The 10,423-nt window shown below is 36.3% G+C and overlaps 1 protein-coding gene across 1 annotated transcript in view; it reads right to left on the minus strand.

Moving 5' to 3' along the window:
* LRRC58 (leucine rich repeat containing 58) overlaps positions 1-10,423 on the minus strand; it is a 46,104-nt gene that overhangs the window by 16,165 nt on the left and 19,516 nt on the right. The gene's annotated exons all lie outside the window — the stretch shown is intronic.

A 10,423-nucleotide genomic window follows, 5' to 3' on the forward strand; every position in this document is an offset into this window, starting at 1 on the left:
AATTTACCCAAAGAATATAACTTCTCAGATTCAAAAAGACATATGCACTCCTATGTTTATCGCAGCACTTTTTACAATAGCCAAGACATGAAAGCAGCCTAAGTGTCCATCAGTAGATGAATGGCTAAAGAAGATGTGGTACATATACACAATGGAATACTATTCAGCCATAAGAAGAAAACAAATCCTACCATTTGTGACAACATGGATGGAGCTAGAGGGTATTATGCTCAGTGAAATAAGCCAGGCAGAGAAAGACAAATGCCAAATGATTTCCCTCATTTGTGGAGTATAACAATGAGGCAAAACTGAACGAACAAAATAGCAGCAGACTCAGAGACTCCAAGAATGAACTAGTGGTTACCAAAGGGGAGGGAGGGTTGTGGGAGGGTGGGTGGGGAGGGAGGGATAAGGGAATTGAGAGGTATTATGTTTAGTACACGTGGTGTGGGGGATCACGGGGAGAACAGTGTAGCACAGAGAAGGCAAATAGTGGATCTGTGGTATCTTACTACACTGATGGACAGTGACAGCATTGGGGTATGGGTGGGGACTTGATAATATGAGTAAATGTAGTAACCACATTGTATTTTTCATGTGAAACCTTGATAAGAGTGTATATCAATCATATCTTAATTTTTAAAAAAGCCTAAAAAAAGATTTCTGGATGTCGGGTTCTTAGGATCTTCAGATGGACTGAGGGCAAGGAGTGGCCATGGGATGTCTCTGGTGATCTTTCTGAGTGGCCAGAAAGATTGTCCATGAGAATTGTCCATGCAGGAGCTGTTGTAATTCTCTGAAGTTTTTATCGGGTTGCCCAGCTTTAACTTTCAAGGCTTTAGGAATTGGGCAATTTTAGTTTCAAAGTGATGTCAAGTCAAAAGAGAAGGAGAAAATTGAAAATGTGAATTTGGAGAGTTCTAACCAAATATTGGAGGAAACTAGAAGAATTTAGGATCTCATCCCACTTACAGGTGGAAAGCAAAACCTAAAAGACAATTAATAGTAGTAGAATTTGTTACTCACAAAGGTGTTTTCCTGAAACATAATTTTTCTATTAACATCCCCATTTCTATCAAAGGATAACCACACAAGACTAATTTGTTTGCAAATTAAGTCTAGTTTCAATAAATTTGGCCTAATTATTTATATAATGCAGCAAGAATAGTGATTGACCATACAGGCCTTTTAAAATCTGCTTTGCTGGAACCTTTCATAAGGAATCTCAGATTGGGCTGTTAAAGTCTCCTAAGGACTTGTCTAATTGTGTCCTATTACAAGGAGAACAGATTCTTATTGAGCTTTTGTAAATACACATATTATCATGAAAAATAAGAATATTTAATAAGGGTTTATGAATTTTGGTGGGATCAGGTAAGGAGAAAATGATAAATGTTTCAACCTTTGTTTCAAAGGTACACTTTACTAATTTCTATAAGTTACTGAAAACTTTATAAAGAGAAGAGAAAAAGGGACCCTTTACACCTGGAAAAGAAAACATTAAGGAACCAGCAATATTCTAAAGAAAGTCATAAAAATTATAATAATCTTCATCAGTTCATTTAGTCTTATGTAATTAATTCTTGTTTTGCTTGATCTTGGGTTTGCAGCTTTTTGGATCAATCCATTTTCCATTAAGATGTTAGAAATTCTTACCCAGTTCAGTGTTATGAAACATGCATTTTAGAATACTTGTTAGGGTCCTCTCTATGGATCTCTTTAAAGATGAAGCATTTTTGCAGGAACACTTTTGCAAAAGCATCACAGTAAAAAAATAACTTGTTTGTAAATTACTTCCAAAAAACTTAAAGATAGCCATGGGTAAAAATCTAGTGAGAGTACACACACACAAAATGATGCAATTTACAAGCAAACTTGTTTATTTCCATGACATACATTCAAAAATTGTGACTATTTACATTATGCTAGGGCATGTCAGATTATAGACATTTCATATAAATATACCCTTCAGAAAATTTAGTACCGCTTTTTTGATAAAGCTTCCCATGAAATTTAACACATATAAAAATATTACAAAGTTGTTGAAAATACAGCTCTTTTAATAGAGAAAACTCAGTTTTCCTAAGTAATCAGACTTGATAAAGACAAAACACAGAATCTTAGTTTTCTAGCAGACTACATTAAAGACAAGGAACCTTTATTTCTTATTAAGAGGAGACCAATAATCTAAAAAATTTTGTGATTTTAACAGAAATCCAAATTCTAACTTTGTACCTGTGCACTTTGGATATTAAAATCTCCTTTCTTTTCTCTTTATCTTAAATAAATTCATTGTCTTAACTTGACCACACTAAAATTTATTTCTGAAGATTCCTTTTTCACAAACCTTCTACAACTTCTAAATCCACTTAGGTTTCTTTCCTATCTTTTTCTTTCTTATTCAGTAAAAATAATTTTTACTTTAAGAGAAAATTACTTTCTTTTTTCCCTTACCAAAAACAAAAGCAAAACAAAACAAAAAGCTCACATCCTTCATACCTTTCCTTATCCAAAAAACACATTCTATTTTCCTCATCTGTTTTTCATATATAGTCATTTTCTTTCACCCTTATTATTTCTAGTAGTTTTATTATTACATATTGATTATAAATGTTACCTATTAGTAATCTGTGATTTCCAGTGAAAACTATGAAGGAGGCAATTGTGAGCTATCATATATTAGCATCCTGTAGTAGGTTAGCAAATGTATACCTTTCATAATTTCTAGCGTTATATTCTTCCTTATAGTAAAATTTTCAGTGTAGCACAAAACATGTTTACTGAGACCCAAATACCTTTTGTCTTGCCAAAAGTAGATAAACTTATTTTTAGCATTTAATGTTTACCTTACGTGGAAATGATTTAGATAATTAATGAATATCCATGATTGAGTTTAACAATATAAACTCATATTATTTACATTTATTTAAATTACTTGCTTTTAACAATTATGCTTGGATTAGATATTAAACAGTTAACCACCCATCATCTTAAGTTATTTTTCTTGTTGAGAAATTTTGAAGACATAGAGATAGCATAAGGTTATTTGACTAGTAACACAGGTAGTAAAAGTTATATGTTTGTACTACACTTAATATTGATTACTCTGAAGACATGTCTGTTTCTATTAAGCCAATAAACTTAAATTCGCTTTTACATATCAAAGATTACTGTAGATCATATGACCTTGAAAAATATTTGGGTTAGTTTTCATATTTGAGAGCACACTTGACTTATTTGAATGCTTCATTTCCTTTGAGCCAATTAAATGTAAATGTTTAAATTAATTTTGACAATACCACCCAGAAGTAGAAAAATATCACATATCTATAACATACATACATACACATAATAATCATACAGACACAGAGATCCGGTTGCTCTTGTTTTAAAATTTTGACCCATGTCACCGGTACAAAACTCAAAATAATAGTTGGATCCAAATTGTGTTTCTGGTAGATAGACTAAGTTAAGTTTACCTGCTCAGATGGCCAAAGTTTTTTACTGATGTTTTCATTTGCATGCTGTAAAGATCTTTTTTGGAGTTGTTATTGGAGTCTTTTTGTCTTTTAGAAGCTTCTTCATGCCAAATAATTTGTTCTGTTTCTGAGAGGTTCTGAATTCTATTTTTTAAGGCTACTCCCTAAGGTAGACTTATCTGAGTTAAAGTGGCTCCAAAGTGGCTACTGTAATTCTGAAACTTTGCCCATTTTCCAAAAAGGCACAAGACCCTGGTCCAGATCAGACAGAACCCATCTTTGCTTTCAGATTCTCTGTTTAGATTTAGATTAGTTTAGATTAATTATGAGGAGCCCTGTTTTCTAACAGCTGTTCCAAAACATAGAAAATCATGTTTTCCCCCTTTTAACAGAATAGGGTGACTTACTAAACAAAATATGGGTATGCACAACGCAGTCAGAGAGCTCAATGCAAAAAGCGTGGTGCTCAGATCCAAGAGAGGTTTACCCTGAAACCCTAGGATCAGCAAGAAAGCAGTGAGCTCAATGTATCAGCGTCAGCCTTGTTGGGGGTCTTCTTTGGGTCCTGCTTCTGACACCATAAATGTAAAGAGTTCCGAAATAACAAAAGTAAAACTAATGAATCACTGAAGTAGTAATTAATGAACATTTATCATGCAAACACCAAAAAAACAATTTGCAAACTGGGAGCACTCAAGACAAAATATAGAATGAGGCTCAGGTATATAGTGGGAGATCAGTGACTGTTTCTTCTTCATATCGATTGGCTCTAATACTAGTATTTCCTTAAATGATAGGTCACCTCATATTAACCTTGGGTAACAGTTTAGGTTTTGCTCATGATTTCCAGAGACATAAGCAAAAAACGACCCAGGTCAAGGTAGTATTGCAAAATAAGCTAAATTAAGCCTTGTTGTATGACTAAACTGGTTTTGTTTGCTCAGGGAATTTTTGAGGCTGGTCCCCACTTGTTTTTTTTATTTTAACACCTTACATATTCTCAGTCTGTGGTTATCAGTATCTGTCTTCCTACTGACTTATTCTGAATTTTGTTACTCACTACCGTTTCCTTCCTTCTTCATCATCGTGGACTGTGTTAGGGCGAATCTGCTGTTTGGCTGAGCCCTTTCTGAAGTATTTTCTTTAGTGGGGAAACATAGGTGCTAACCTCTTCTTACATATCTGCATGTATCTTTCTTTCACTATGATGACTGAATGATGTCTGAGCTGGTCATGGAATTCTTGAGGTGAAGTTATTTTCAACCTGAAGTCTGTAAATGTTATTCTGCTAACTTCTAGATGTTGGTGATACACATAAAAGGTCTGACTTATTTTCTTTATAATAGGGCAACATGTGGGAGCTTGTTAAATTTTCTTTTTTTCCTTAGAGCTCAGGCATCTTACCAGGATACTCCTAAGTGTATGTGTGTGCATGCATTTATCAATTCAGCCTGGAATTTGGAGAACCCTTTCAATCTATAGACTCCCTGGCCCAAGAAAAATTTCTCAATTTATGTGTTTAATTATTGCCTTTCCTTCTTATGTGACTTTTTCTCGATTCAGATTTGTTCATATTGTATATGAAGCCTCTTGAATCTATCCTCAAGTCTTTTAGAAGCTTCTTCTCTCATTATTTCTATTCCCTTTTACCTTTGCCCTGTGCTTTGAGATATTTTCTCCATTTGATCTTCTAGCCCACTAATTTAGGTCTCAATAGTGACCATTCTTCCCTTTCATTTATGCACAGAATTAAATTGAAAAATCTTTTATTTCTTTTTGTTTCTTCCCTTCCCCTTTCTTCCTTCCTCCTGGCCCTCCCACCATATCTCTCTCTCTCTCTCTCTCTCTCTCTCTCTCTCTCCCTTCCTTCCTCTCTAGATTTTTTTTTCTTTCTTCTTAGGTCCAGAGGTCTTTTTTTTTTCCTGCACCTGTTACTTCTTGGTATATGCTTTGTCTGTCCCGGCTGATCTTCTTCTCTGCTACTGTCCCTTTGGACATATGGTTATTACACGGCCCATCATTCAGTTCCTTCTTGTCTCCTTGGGACCAGGAAAAAAACACATGTTCATGTAGGGCTGAAATCAACCTTTCCGTTTAGGATCCACAAGATCTCTGAGAGCCAAGTTTTCCCTGGATTTATTAGTTTGTTTTTGCCCTGGGCATTCCCAATGATGGTCTTGGTAGGGGGATCCTCGCACCTTTTTTTCCCTCCAGTACCATACAGAGCCCACAATCTCACTTTAATTCACACAACCATAGACCTGTCATTTGACACAAGATTGGAGTTGATAGTTGGAGAGAAGGCAGGTATATTAACACTGCCACCTCAGGGTTCTACTTCTCAACTACTTACTACGCCCTTAGAAGCTATGACTACTCCCTGTATTCTCCATGTCTAGTTCTGTGACCTACATATTATTATAATGAAGATGCGGGGGTGGGGAGAATAAGAGAATGAGGAGGAAGAAAAGGAAGGAAAGCGAGACACCAGTGCCAATATTCTTCAGTTGGTGCAGGAATCTTTTGAAGGCTGGTTCTTAGTACCAAGGGGTTTCAGCATCTGCATCTAAAATGACCTTCTCACCTTCCTAACTGCCTAATTTTGTGAGGATGTGCACCTATGGGCCTTTATTTCTGGATCTTTAAGTATACGAATGATTGCCTAATCTTGTCTTGGTGCTCATGGTTGCCTAAAGAAAACAGATTAGATGCTGGCTACTTGGGGCTGAAGGATATATGTAGGAAAATCACCCTCATCAGGGCAATAGGCTCACTAATAATGAGCAGATTCCACCAAATTTTGAGTTGAGGAAAAAGACATCTGCTTTACGTTAGATCAAGGACTTGTCCTTTGCTCTAAGATGGCTTCAGTGCTGCATCTCTCAAAGGAGAAAAAAATCAATCCTATTACACAGTGAGCCCAGTATGGCCTGCAGTGTTGCCTAGCAGCTCATTTATTTCTCTCTGGGCCATGTGGTCAGGTAAACATTGACATGAACATTCTGCTTTCTGTGCCCAATGATCAAACTTTAATCTTTTGAGTGTGCATGTGTATATATTTGAGTGTTGTGTGTTGTGTGTGTGATTACAAAAACATTTGGGCTTTTTTGAACATAAATACTGATTTGACTTAATTTAAGTTCCTTTCTTTAGTAGTACCTTGAATATTACCTGAGAGTTCGTAAGGACAACCAAAAATAAGTAAGAGAGGGAATCTTTTCTTGGGGGCAAGTTTATAACAATTAACAGGTACACGCATGTATGTGGCAGTTTACAAACAATATGCATATATGACTTCACTGTGGTTCAGGCATTTATCAGCCTTCTTCACTGGGGCATCCATGAAACACTCAGCCAAGAGTTGCTGGGGAAGCATCTTGTCCTTTCTTCCTCCTAGATACATCAGCTCCTGTGTCTACACTACTCTGGCTGCTTCTTAGTGTCAAGACTGAAGTTTCACTGTCAGGAATTCGCTTTCCTTATCACAGCTAGATGTCCAGTTCTTATATAACTAGATTTGTTTCAACTGCATGGTGCTGTGATCCTGTTGTTCCCTTATTTTTCTCTCACTAAGAGGTGTTGCACAAACACAAGGTAGGAACTGTGTCTCCAGTGTGCACTGACTTTCATAGCAGCAGGAGGAATTTTGGATTGGGAGAAAGGAAAAGGTAAAATACTGAGAGGAAGGGAGCAACATTTTGGAGCCAAAGGTAGAAAAACAATGTAATGGGCAGCACATGTGTGTGTGTGTGTGCGTGTGTGTGTGTTTGTGTGTGTGCATGTGCACATACACATACATACAATTACTTTTGTCTTTGTGCCTCTCTCAAAGTTGCTTCCATATGTAATTTAGTTAGCACAGATTACAAGAACTTTTGGAAATACTTTCTCTAGTGACAACCATTAAACCTCAGACTTGCTAAAGAAGTAAAATCTTCTCTGAGGTACTTAAAAATAGAATAGGTTCTCACCCTGATAGTTGTCTTGTGTGAAGTGGTGTGATGATGACTTCTCAAACTATTGCTGCTAAACCTTTGATTCAATTACAGAACTAGAGAGAAATTCCATACAGTTAAAAATGTAATCAGTTACACCACAACTTCAGTCACAAGCATCTTGTAGTAATTGTCTGATTCAGTCTTACCCATTGGTTAATTACACACATGCCTTTTTTGTATGAGAGGCTGCCCTCAGCAGAAAGAGAAAATAATGTCTCAAAGCTGCCCACTGACATGTCATCCACTACGGCAAACCCTTGCAAGTGATATAAAGGGTGGAATTTTAGCTGTAGATGCCAGGGCAAAGTTCTCATCACTCCACGAGCTCTGCCCCTGGTTGCATGCACTTTGGCTTAGGAGGAAAGATTAAAACCTAAATAGAGATGACTAAAAAGGACATAGTGAGTGATGCAAGAACTTATGAATATTTGAAAGCAATAGGAGCTTTGAGCATAGATAATAACAGACACTTGAAGTTAGGAAAAACCTTGGAGATCATTATCAAGTTTACAAAGAGGTTAAAATTAACAAAAATTCTAAGATCATAGAAACTTTCTAATTGTAACATAAGCTTAATTACCACAAAGTTAAACTTAATTCATGTATCTTTAGTTTATTTAGCTTTTAAGACTCCCAAAGCAACATTTTAAATCCAGTCTTTACTTGCAAGAAGAAATGACCGTAATACATTAAAAATGTTTTCTTTTCCATGAATTTCCATGGCATCATGAACAAGTTTCCCACTTACATTTCCATATATTTACAGAAATCTTAAAATTGTATTATTATTCAGATTTAAACAGTAAAATAATTACATAATCTTCATAGCTAGATCTTAAAAGAAACTAGGGTAGAAATTATGCAGAGTGCTTATAAAAATGTGTAGTTATCTTTTGTTTTATATCATGAGAATCCATGTTTATGAATTAACTACAGTGTTTTTTTCTGAGCAGATGTCTACATGTCCTTATCTTTCCTGGTAATGTCAACTGGTTCATCCCTGCTGCTTAGGATGTCAGACATGTGTTTATATGGTCATAAAAACCAGTGAATGACTTGACAAGGTTTTCCTCACTCACGGACAGGCTATCTCCTGCCTTGTAGTTATGATTTGACTTATTTGACCAAGCCATCCTTTCATGATTGTTTCTGCTCTAGTTGATCTGTTTGCTGCTTTTGTTTTCCATGATTTGGCAGCTACTCTTAAGTTGAAGTTGGCTTCAATATGGCAAACCCACTTGAATATACCATCTTACATCCTGAAAACACTTCCAATTTGGAAAAAAAGTTGACAGGGAGAAGCAAAGATTAGATTAGCAATTAGTGCCTGGTCTAATGTAGGCAATTACAAAAGAATTATTTAAAAAAATAGATGAATGAATTCTAGCCCCAGCTCTATCACCATCTAAGAGAACTTGGACACATCCCTTCATCACTTCGGGCCCGTTTCTTCATCTGTTAAAAACCCTTGTCCATTGACCTCAAGTTACCATGAGGGAACCTTCACTACAAATTATCCTTGCTGGCAGCTGAGTCACACCTATGGAGCTTCTACAACTATTGATGTCTAGACTCCACCTTGAGAGATCAGGTTTTAATTGGTCTGAGGATGGCACGCATGCATTTATGTATTTTGAAAGCTCCCATGGTGATCCTACCCCGGAACTGGAGTTGAAAACAGCTGGAGATACAAAATTGAAGTAACTTCAATATTCTTTTTTAGAGCATTTACCATTACAAGGTAATATATAGATCTAACACTTGTCCCAGCTTTCTCTGTTGGACAGCACTACAGGGCTGAAGATTTGATGTGACTTCTTTGGATCTGTGTTCTGGTTAGCCTGTGGAATGCTATCCAGGGGTAGACAGGCCATGCAGGGCAACTGTGATTTGGGTTGGTTACATTAAATTTAAAAATATAAGAAGCTCAATGCCAAGCTGATGAAGAATCCTGACCCCTTTTTCCAGTTATGTCAATTTCCTAATTATTTCAAACTCAGAAGGAAAAGATGTGATATAAACTATACCCACAAACTGCACCAATTCTAGTGGTACATCACAGCATCTTGATTAAATAACACAGGTTCTTGAATGTGCTTTGTAAACAGTAACAAGCTGCCCAGATATTTCCTCTCATCTGAAGTTTCCCCCTGAATTCTGAATACACTGAGATGTATCGCCTGGATGCCAGTTGGCCAGTTTGAATGTAGTACCAATATTGTATTGATTTTTAATTAAATAAATTAAGCAGATAATTAAAGAAATTATATAGAAAATTAAATAAATAATCAAAGCAAGCAAGCAGTGTCCTACAGTGGAAAGAGCATTGAAGTGAGAATCCAGAGGTTTGGAATTAAGGTTCAGCCACCTGAAGTCGTAAGTCTTCCTCAACTTAACATTTTTTGGTCTCTAAACCAAGTGAGCTGATTGCAGACCTTTAAGGTTTCTTCTAGCTCAACATTCTAGGAAATGTGAATGGAATGGCTCAAGAAGCTGGCAGTGACTGGGGTGATGGATGGGACACGGCCAAGTCTCACACATCCCCTAAGACATTCTGGCTTCCTATTTGGCATCTATGGTTAGAAAAACCATTAAAGAAGACAATTTTCTTCTGACACTTGTTCTAATGAGAACATCCCCAAGTAGGCAGGTTAGGGAACAGTTTCATCTTCAGGAAAGAGATCAGAGTTACACCCTATGTTTTTTCTCTTCTGCCATCAAATATCTGAGCCTATCATCAACTAAGAAGCCTTCTTAACCAGTTATGTGCTGATATTTTTCATCTCAGCAAATCTGAAACAGCTTGTTTTGCAGTGTCTTTCATACCCCCTCTGTTCAGCTCAGCTCATAACCAACCACAATATTCTTCCAAATTTCAAAATCTAGAAAAATTGCATGTCTTTGGGTGGCCAATATAATGTGCCAAAGAATAGTACTAAGTATATA

Source organism: Manis pentadactyla, chromosome 1, assembly GCF_030020395.1.
Source record: "Manis pentadactyla isolate mManPen7 chromosome 1, mManPen7.hap1, whole genome shotgun sequence".
In the NCBI taxonomy this organism is placed as follows: Eukaryota; Metazoa; Chordata; class Mammalia; order Pholidota; family Manidae; genus Manis; species Manis pentadactyla.